Raw genomic sequence first — 11,125 nt, forward strand, 5'->3', positions numbered from 1 at the left:
GCAAGGGCCGGGATCCACCGCGCACCCATGGCCCTAAGGCCACATGAGACGTGGGAGGTCGGTGGCGCCGCCGACTAGAGGCAAAAACCCTAGCCGCTTTTTCTTGGAGGAGGGACATCAGAAAAAACTTACAATACGTGGCTTCTCAGAATTGCCACTTTTAAGATTGGCTTCGTAAAATTGCCACTCTTCGCATTGACTCTTTGATTAGCATGCCACTTCCGTCCTTTTATTGATTTTATTTTTTCTTTTTCCTTTCACAAGCACTGGAAAAGACCGTACTACCCCTGTCGCTGTACACATACTATCCACATCCTAGTTGATCGTAATTGATCCTTGAAGCAGACGAGAGCGTACTGGCCGCCGAGAATACTGTGTGCGCGTTCCATTACTGATCTCCTTGACGCAGAGTGTCGTAGATCGCCTAGAAGTCGTGTGCCACCGTTCTTCTCGACGTCCCGTGCCGCTGATCTCGTCAACGCCGCGTGCCGCCTATCTCGCCGACGCCGCGTGCATGGATTTTGGACGGTATCATGTCGAGCCTTTTGAGAATTCACATGGATTTAATTTTTGGAAATTTTTGGAGCCACTTCTCAGTACATCCAGCTGCATGTATAGTTCAGCAACATTCTTTCTTAGGCCTTGTATAATGATAGGTGCTTAGAAAGGTGCTTATAAAAATAAACTGAGTTTTCCTGAAGTACTAGTGCCTACTTCTACAGAAAAGACGCTTAATTAAACGTCTACCCTGTACAAATAAGCATCGATACTTAAAGGAAAGCCTGGTTTATTTTTTAAAACACCTCTCCTAAGCAACTTGCATTGCACAAGGCTTTATAGCTTTACGTAATGATCTGCTATGGCATGGTTGATATCAAGTTTTGGTTTGACCAATCTGTAAGCAATTATGGTCATTTGACACTGTATGTTGAGCTTGCCCTTGTTGAATTATTTATCTGCCAACATGAGTTCAGGAAAGAATGTCATAGCTTGTACCAAATGACTGAAAAAAATGCTTCCAAATCACATAATTTCATTCCTTAGTACAAAAAGTACAGCAAGTTCTCACCGATATACTACGTACGTGTAAACCAGATGCATTCGTGTAGATAGCCACAGGGGTAAGCTAGTCTTTTCACTAGCGTGTTAATGTGAAGAAACAATTAAAAAGGGCTAATGGCATACTAATCAAGGATGCAATGACTGAAGTGGCAATTTTGCAAATCAAATCTCCAGAGTGGCAAATCTGCGAAGCCCCAGTGGCAAAAATACGGCGGTTAAGCTGCGAAGCGTTGAGCTAGGAATCGCTTGTGACTATTCGTACTTGAAATCACTATAGTCTATAAATACAGTGCTTTTAATCAATCGTTCAATGGAAATTATAGTATAAGGCCCCGTTTGATAGCAAAGTATTTTTTAAGTATTTTGAAAATACTACAGTTTTTAAGATTACCACAGTTTTATTTACAATAATCTGTTTGGTTGCCTGAGTACATAGCATAAAACTACCACTTTTCGTCTTATGGTTCCAAAAAACCACCACTTTTTTATTTGTCACTGATACTTACCACTTTTCTCGTCGGTTGTCTCAAAAAACCCAAATCGCCCGTTGCTAGCGTTTTAAACCGTTTTCTGACGGCCCGGGCCCGCCTGTTAGGCCACGTCAGCGCCGCGCGTGACGGCGAGGCCGTTAACGGCCGTTATTCGGACCGACCGGTGCGGTCGGACCGCACCCGCTCGCTCGTTGCCGTTCTCTCTCTGTCGGCAGCATCTCTCTCTCGTTCCTCCTTCCCCGTGCTCTCTGTCTCCCCCGACGATGGCGGCGGCGAAGAAGAAGGACGACGGCGAGCCTGGGCCGACAGCCAGCGGCGAGGGCGGTGCTCACTCCGAGGTCAACAAGTGGCTAGGCAGCGCAAGTTTCCCGACCCAGCGCTCGTCTGGGCCACCGACGCAGGAGGTCCAGATGTCGCCGGCGTTCCGCGCGGCCAGGGCAGTGGCCAAATGCATCCACGCGGATCCAGAAGGCGGGCACCAGTGGGCCTCCTCACTTGGTGGCGTGGAGTAAGTTATGAATTGTTTTAATTATTTTTCTTAGTTTATTTATGAACTAGGGTTAGGATTTGTTTCTTATATTGTTAATGAATTAGTTCTTTGGTATATTATTATGTATACATTGTACTCAATATATGAATTAGGGTTTAGGTTTGGATGATATGTTGTGCAAGTGAAACTGTTGCATGCTTTTTAACTTGAAAATCTGAAGAAATCTGAATGTGTTGTTTCTTTTTTTTGCATAGTTTGAATGATGAAGTATGGGAATTGAGGCTGCATTTTCAGGGTAGAGACAACATGGAAAGGAAGTTTTCCTTATCAGAAATGAATTACCTGTTTTTGTTAGCACTTATTGAACTTGAGGGCTATGGGTTGGATGCCTATCTGTCATATGTTAAGGATGAGGGTAAGGGGCTGGAGGGGATTGAGGTTTTGGACAGTGATGAGAAGGTGGAGGAGATGCTAGATTTGTTTGCTGAGAAGAAAATATTGAACATAACAGTGAGAGAGGCTAGTGACCCAAATCCAGCAGATGCAAACATGTACCACACCTTGCTTGAAGAGCAGATTCCAATTAGTCAAGTTGGTGATCCCATTGTTTATAGTGTTTCCCAAGAAGGTGTCCTTTTCCCTGTCTCAAATTCTTCACAGCCCCCACTTGTGCCTGTTGATCCATATTTTAACACACAACAGAGCTGTAATTTCAACAAGGGAAAAGAGGCAGTGGAAATTGAAGGCATTGAAGTAGAAGATCAAGATGAAGATGAGTTGGACAAATCCTCTTCAGATTTTGAGTTTTTCAGGGGTGATTACAGAGGGAAGAAAATTTCATACAAGTCTTGGGCTAGGGGAGAAGATGAAGGTGGTGAAGGAACAAGTCAGCACTACAGGGAAGAGGAAGAGATGGCTGAGCATTATTTTGGGGGTGCTTCTGAACCCTCAGAGTTTTGGCAGGAGCCAAATGGTTCTGAAGAAGATGATGAAGAAGAAGTTTCAGATCATGTGAAAACTGTGGCACAGAAGATACCTGTGAGGAAACAAGGCCCAACAAGTAGATCACACAGTGAGCCAGATCACAAAAAGTTTGAAGATTTCGTGCCAGAAGCTGATGAGTTCTGCTTTCCAGGTGATGAAGGCATTTCTGATGAAGAAGATGATGCACCTAGGTTGCCTTGTGGCAGCAAGAGAAAATTGAAGAAGAAGAAGGAGAGAATATGGTATGATTCCTCTAGGCCTGATGCACATGAACAGTTTAGGATTCATTTGTGCTTTCTGAATGTGGTAGAGTTCAGAGAAGCATTGAGAAACTACCATGTTAGGACACTTAGGAACTTTGAGTACCATAGGAATGATCCAAGTAGGATCATAGCCTGGTGCTCAGATAGAAAGCATGGTTGTGAGTTTTATATTACTGCTTCTAAGATTGCCCATGAGTCAACCTTTAGCATCAAGAAGATGAATCTTGATCACACCTGTGGAGCAAGTGGAGAGAACACAAAGGTTACCATGAAGTGGGTTACAAAGGCTGTTGAGGATACTGTAAGATCCAATCCTGGTGCAGGTGTTGAGACTATACTGAGTTATACAAAAAAGAAATTTGGAGTACATGTTCCAAAAAGTTTGGCCTACAGGGCAAGGAGGAAAGCAGTTGATGTTGTGCAAGGGGATCACAAGACACAATACTACAGGTTAAGAGACTATCTGCAGTGTGTTTTGGACACAAACCCTGGTAGTAGGTGTGTTGTGACAACAAAGGAATTTGAACTCCACCCAGCACCTACCCCAAGGTTTCATTACATGTTTTATTGTCTGTTTGCTTGTAAGGAGGGGTTCCTAAATGGTTGCAGGCCTTTCATAGGTAAATCTAGTCTGTATAGTGCTAAAATAGGGATTGCATTACATGTTGCTGTTTACTAATGGCTTAAAATGCAGGTCTTGATGGATGCTTCATCAAACTAAGCACTGGGCAGCAAATCCTGGCAGCAACAGGGAGGGATGGCAACAACAACATCTTCCCTATTGCATTTGGTGTTGTTGACAAGGAGGAGACAGATAGTTGGACTTGGTTTCTTACACAGTTAAGAACAGTAATTGGTAGTGGCAACAAGTTTGGGCCCTACACAATTATGTCAGACAGGCAAAAGGTACAACTACTCTTCATGATTTGACTGCTTTTCCTTTCACTATGTACTGCTTTTCCTTGCACTATGTACCGCTTTTCCTTGCACTATGTACTGCTTTTCCTTTCTCTACTTACTTCACTAGTTATTAATACAAAATCAATGAACAGGGTCTGCTCAATGCAATAGAGGATGTATTTCCTGATTCCCCTCAAAGATTTTGTTTAAGACACATATATGCCAACTTCCAATCAGCTGGGTTTAGAGGGGATGAATTGAAAAAACATCTAGACCAGGCTGCATATTCTTTCACTAAGCATGAGCATGATCTGGGCATGGAAGCATTGAAGAAAGAGAGTGAGGAGGCATGGAAGTGGTTGTCCAACATACCAGTCCATACTTGGGCCAGGCATAGAATGGATACTATATGCAAGACAGACCTTGTTGTAAACAATCTTAGTGAAGTTTTCAACAGGATTATTCTGGATGTTAGGAACAAGCCCATAAGGACAATGCTTGAAGGAATTAGGACAAAACTCATGATCAAGTTTCAGAAGATTAGGGAGAAGACAGAGACATGTAGGTGGGATATCACACCCACTTACTCTGAGATATTGGAGGAGGCCAAGAAGTGGGCAAAATATTGTGATGCATATATGGCTGGACCAGGAATTTGGCAAGTTACAAGTAGTTCAGAAAAGACCTACTGTGTAAACCTAAACAACTACACTTGTGACTACAGGAGGTGGGATATGACAGCTGTTCCATGTAGTCATGCTATAGCAGCAATGCAGAAGGTGAAGCTACACCCTGAAGATTTTGTCCATGAGTTCTTCAAGAAGCCCCTCTACTGTGAAACCTACAAGCATATTATATACCCTGTTCCAGGCCCTGATTGTTGGCCACACACCATGGGGGATGACATATCTCCTCCAGTATTCAAAGAAAAGAAGGGTAAAAAGCAGACAACTAGGAGGAAAGGACATTTTGAGGTGCCTGCCAAGAAGGATACATCAAGAATTGGGACAGTGACCTGTAGCAATTGCAATATGCAAGGTCACAGATATACCACTTGTGGTGTTCCACTGAAACCCAAACTGCAGATGAGAAAGAATAATCACCAGGTATACTTATTGATAAAGAAACTTCTGTTTCATAGGCTAGGTGGTTTAATTATAATTTTCTTTGTTAAATGTGCAGGAGAATAGGTCAGACTACTCTTCATCTACCAGAGCTTCTACAGGTGTGGTTGCACCCCCACCCTCACCCCCACCACCACCATCAGCACCATCAGCACCAGCCATAGCTAGGAAGAGGCCTGCAACAGCCACAACTACTCCAGGACCATCAAAGAGGAACAAGGGAGCTGCTTCTTCTACTCCAGCACCAGCCACATCAACACCTGCCAAGAAGACCAAAGCAACCAAGAAGACAGGGGCTCCTAGCACATCTTCACCAGCCAAGAACACAAGGTCATCCATTGCTTCTCCAGCAAAGAACACCAGAGCATCAACAGCTAGCAGAGGGTACACAGTTTTCAATGCTCCAAGGCAAGCTGCCAACTCTGAGATGGAGATTGGGTCCAAGAGGGTTAGGAAGCCAACTGGAAAGTGGAAGGCATATTTCACAGCTAGTGGTAACTACTGAAGATTCCAACATTTGAGAAAGTTGTCTTGTTGTATGAGTGCTGAAACCTAAGTGTTTGCAACCTTAAACCTATGTATTTGCTTGCTGAAACTTGAGTGTTAGCATTATGAAACCTATGTATTTGCTTCCTGAAACCTGAGTGTTTGCATTTATGAAACCTATGTATTTGCTTGCTGAAACCTAAGTGGTTGCATTATGCAACCTGAGTGTTTGTGACTTCTGGGTAGATTCAGACAACACTGATGCAAACATTGATTCATTTATTCAAACATTCATAGATTCCACCATCCAAACTTTCTTTCATACAAAGAGTTGTACAGAAATGGAAGGGATACATAGCTCAGACTCTCATTCATACTTAAAAAACTACTACCAACAACTCTCAATCGTAACGATCGAAGAAACGACACCACTTTGCTCTGGTAGAAGGGTGAGGAGCGAGTACTACCTGTCTCCTAGCCCACCTGATGATCTTCCCTGAGCTCTTGCGCCTGCCGCCAGGGACAAGAACTGTGAACTCATCTGAGTTGCACTTCTCCAAGATCTTCTCTGCCAGCCTCCTCTTGAACTCCAGCTCCCACTCCACTGCCTGCACTACAGGGCGAGCCCTTTGCCTCCTCACATCCACTGCCTGCACTGCCTCCTCTTCCTCATCTGTCACCTCCCCAAGCTCTGGATCCATCTAGGGTTTCTAGAGGTGGGGTGTGGCGGCTGTGTTCTGGAGGGAGGAGGGTGGGTGGAGTAGGCTATTTATGAGCAGTGGAGGGTGGGTGGAGTAGGCCTAGGTTTGTAAATATAACTGGGCCACAAAGCCCAGGTAGAAAGCACTAATAAACATAACTACCTTTTAAACATAAAAAGACACATAGCATACTCCAGCAGTGCTTATCACTGACTCCATAACATAGCAAAAGAGATTCAAATACAGGCAGAACAGTCATTACAACTTAGTTCATAACTTAGCATTAAAGGTTCTAGCAGCATAACAACAGTTCTTAACATTGGCATAGACATAGACTAGATTAGCTTCACATTCCCCAAAATGTACACCCCATATCTTCACATCAGATTGTTAGGCCACATACTTATAAAGGCCTTGGATGTACTTCACCATCTGCAGAACACACTTCATGAATCAAGGATGGCCTTGATTTTCTCAAGTTTCTCCTTGCTTGCATGCCCATCACTCAGCAGCTCATTCACCACATGCTCAAGCTTGGCCTTCTCTATCTTAAGCAAATCTCTCTCCTGTTCAACCTCCTTCTTTGCCTTCCTGGTATTCTTGATAATGTCAGCTTGGCTCTGTAAAATGCACCTTTGTTCCTTGGCAAGTTTGAGCTTCTCCATCTGAACCTCCAACCTAGCTCTCTCTTCTACCTCTTTCTTCTTCTTCTCAAATTCTTCCTCCTCAACTGCCTTCTGGTTATCCATGTGGCCTACCCTACCATCCTGCCAATCAAACATCTTGGATACATCTTGGACAAGCTTTGTGTACTCAATGCACAACTTGTCATTTTCAGTCTTAAGCTTGGCCAAATGCTTCTCATACTTCTGCTTATCAACTACCCTGCCACAATTCTGTTCATGGTACATGTCCCACAGCCTGGACAAGCAATTCTGAAGAATTGGATGCCAGGGCTTGTCAACCCACTCAGTAACACCATAGTTAACACCTTCACTCTGCATTTGGAAATTGAAATATACATCACTAAGTGCACTCAATTTCATAACAACAAATCATATCAGACTAAGAAACTAAAGGTGAGGCTTAAGTAAACTGAATATGTTGTTTAATATAACTCAAACTATAACTGAAACCCAACCTGCTTGTACAAGTACATTCACAGATATATGCTTCCTATACATAAGCATTTTTGATAGTAACCATATCCCTCAATACCTTAATACAAGGCATATTGCAGTTCATCCTAAATAATACAGTGTAGGTTCAGAAGAGCAACTTGTCAACATAATACTGTGTGGGTTCAGAACAGCAACTTGTCATCCTTGTAAATACATGTGTGGGTTCAGAAGAAAATGATTCGAATTAAGGTACTATACCTGCTGCACTGGACAACCATAGAAACGCCTTCCAGTTAAGGTTCCTTCAAATGCCACACACTTAATTGGCCTCATGTGGTGCATCATGCAGGTGGGTTTAGAAAGCTCCAGCTGGCCACAGAAAAGAGGCTCCACGATGGTGTCAGGGGTCTCCTGCATGAACACATCAACAAAATCACCTTAGCTCACAGAACCAGACATAGATCACAAATTAATTCCCCAATCCAGCAAGAACCCTAACCCAAACCCTAGTTTTCAAGCATACATAAACATAGCTCAAACAACAACCATAACCCTGCCTACTAAATAACAGTAAACAAAGGTTACCCTAGCTCACCAAGATGAACACTAACCTAATCTAGCTCCTAGATGAACCCTAACCCTAGCTCAGCAGATCGAAAAACTTACCCAAAGAGCCATGTCCATGCTTGTGACGTCGCACTCATCCTCTGAGCTCGTATCCCCGTCATTCCAGGAAGGCATGGTGGCGGTGGAGCTTCCACGGTGCAAGTCGCCGCCGGCGTCGAAGAGCAGAGAGGAGAGGAGCGAGAGAGTGAGAGTGAGAGCAGAGGAATGAGTGCGGGCAGGGGAGAGAGTGAGAGTGAGGGCAGGGGAGCAGAGTAATGAGCGCACGAGCGGGTGCGGTCCGACCGCGCCGGTCGGTCCGAGTAACGGCCGTTACCGGCCTCGCCGTCACGCGCGGCGCTGACGTGGCCTGACAGGCGGGCCCGGACCGTCAGAAAACGGTTTAAAACGCTAGCAACGGACGATTTGGGTTTTTTGAGACAGCCGACGAGAAAAATGGTAGGTATCAGTCACAAACAAAAAAGTGGTGGTTTTTTGGAACCATAGGACGAAAAGTGGTAGTTTTATGCTATTTACTCTTGGTTGCCTCTAACAACTGTGATTTTAATACTGTAGTAATGGCCAAACTGTATTTTTTCTCTGCATAAAAAAAAGAACCTCAGACCTCTTTTTTTTTAAAAAAAGAGCAGCTAAAAAGAAGAGTCCGCATAGGAAGTAGGTACCCATGTGTGCAAGTACAAATTGTCTGAGCTGAGGTCTCTAGCAGTACTACTTTCTACTCGACTATATGACGTCAACCAATTTGCCACCCTATTTTTCTCACGCTTGATTTTCATGGGAATAAACTCTCTTCCTTGTATAAAGAACTTTTTCTTTGGCACCAAATGACCATATGCCGATCTCGAGAGGCCTTCACCGGACAAAGCTAACAATGCTTCCGAGGAGTCTGATTGGACAATAACAGGATAATCAATATGTTGCAATGCCAATGTCATACCTTGCATGATAGCATGTAACTCCGCCTCAAGAGCGTCGTTGCAATTAAAAATATATCGATATGTGTTAGGGTACATAAAAAATTTCATGGTCCAAAAAGAAATACTCAACTTCTACAACTATGTGAACGGACGTTTGGCTCTGGCCTCTTTGAAGGCCTTTTTAAAAAAAAAAATCAAACTTCCCGGTTTAAGAAAAAACTGAAAAAAATCATGCTAGTAAACAAGGATGTATGTGTATGTGTGTAAAATTTCAGGATGAAAAACGTTGAAATGCGACCTATACAAAAAAGACAAATTCATGGCCTCAGAGAATGAATAGTATCATGTGTTAAAAAACCTTATAATTTTTTTTTTGCACGCACAACCCTCGCTTCAACGTATTTTGCCCTGAAAATTTGCACACATGTGCGTTATGCCTTCATGTATATCTGTATTTTTTTCAGAATTTTTTGAATTGTAAAAAATATATAATTTGACAAAATTCGATTTTTCAAAACCGAGCTCCATGGAGCTCGGCCTCCAAAGACAATATTTGCTACAACTATCACTAGCCTACAAAAACATCTTGTATTTTGAGATGGAGGTAGCATTATGTAATGGAACATACGGATAACCATCGCTTTCCTCATTAACCATTTGCCACATAAATAAATTTGCCTTAGGATGCGTTATGTTATTATTTAAGTTACTCCCACTATGGCTAGCCTTAGGTATATCTTCTTTGTAGTATTGTCGAGGCAACGAATCTCACAGTGAGCGCTAGGGGTATGAATAAGGGCTCATCCTAGCGACAACACATGTGTGGCACTCGGATTTTACGAGTTCAGACCCCTCGCAGAGAGGTAAAAGCCCTATGTCTCAAGCCCTGGGGCTATGTTTTCTCTCGGGTATCCGATTACAGGAGGGTTGTGAACCCCTGTTTAAGCGCTGGAGGGCGGCTTATATATAGTGCGTCATCCCTCATTAAGGCCACTTTACAAGGGAGATAAAGAGGAGAGTTAGTACAAACATTACTAGTAACTGCTGCCATAACTACACTTGAGACTACCCACAATGGGAGTAACATAGGTAGTAACATCACACATATCTAGATAAAATAGATGATGTGACAAGCAATAAATGAAGAAAGAGAGGCATGTGGTAACATAGCTAGTTACTACTAGTATGAGTAACATCACACATATCAAGGAAAGATGAGTCTATAGCCTAATAAATGAAGTATTGCATGTTACCACACATATGTTACTCCCCACTATAAAGGTAGTAACCTGGAGTAGTAACATGTGCATGTTACTACTCTATGTTACTACCCATTGTGGCTAGTCTGAAGCCTGGCGTTATGCTCCTCGAACGTTACAGTTCCCACGTCACCTCTTCGCCTTCTATGTTCGAATGCTGGTGAGTGTTGGGGATATAATTATTGGGTATGACCCACCCAGGAGGGGTCGGGTCATGCCACTGGCGGCTTAAGAAGAGAAGGCCCAGGAGGACGATGAGGATGGCGGTCCATAGAGCAAGCTTATTGAAAGCCCAAGACCCGGAGATGACTTGAGGCCCATGGGTATGAACCGCCATATTGTGTAACTTGTATTGTAAGGCAAACTTAGTTAGTCACCGAGCTGGACACGTTGTGTATGAGTCGGCCGGGACTCTGTAAACCGTCGGGCATCAACCTGTGTATATAAAGGGGTGACCCGGCGGCAAGTTGGGGCGAGAAAACAAGAGATCGAGAACTAGGTCAAGCGTATTCGCTCCCTGGTAATCGAAAACCCAAGCAATACAACCCCAAACTGGAATAGGCCTTTACCTCGTGGCGAGGGGCCGAACCAGTATAAACTCTCTGTGTCCTTTGTCCCGATTAACCCCTTCAAGCTAACTACGTCGCGATGGCTCCTCGTCTAAGTCCTTTTGCTAGGGCATCTGCCGTGTTAAGTCCACGAC

This window comes from Aegilops tauschii, chromosome 5 (assembly GCF_002575655.3).
Source record: "Aegilops tauschii subsp. strangulata cultivar AL8/78 chromosome 5, Aet v6.0, whole genome shotgun sequence".
Lineage (NCBI taxonomy): Eukaryota > Viridiplantae > Streptophyta > Magnoliopsida > Poales > Poaceae > Aegilops > Aegilops tauschii.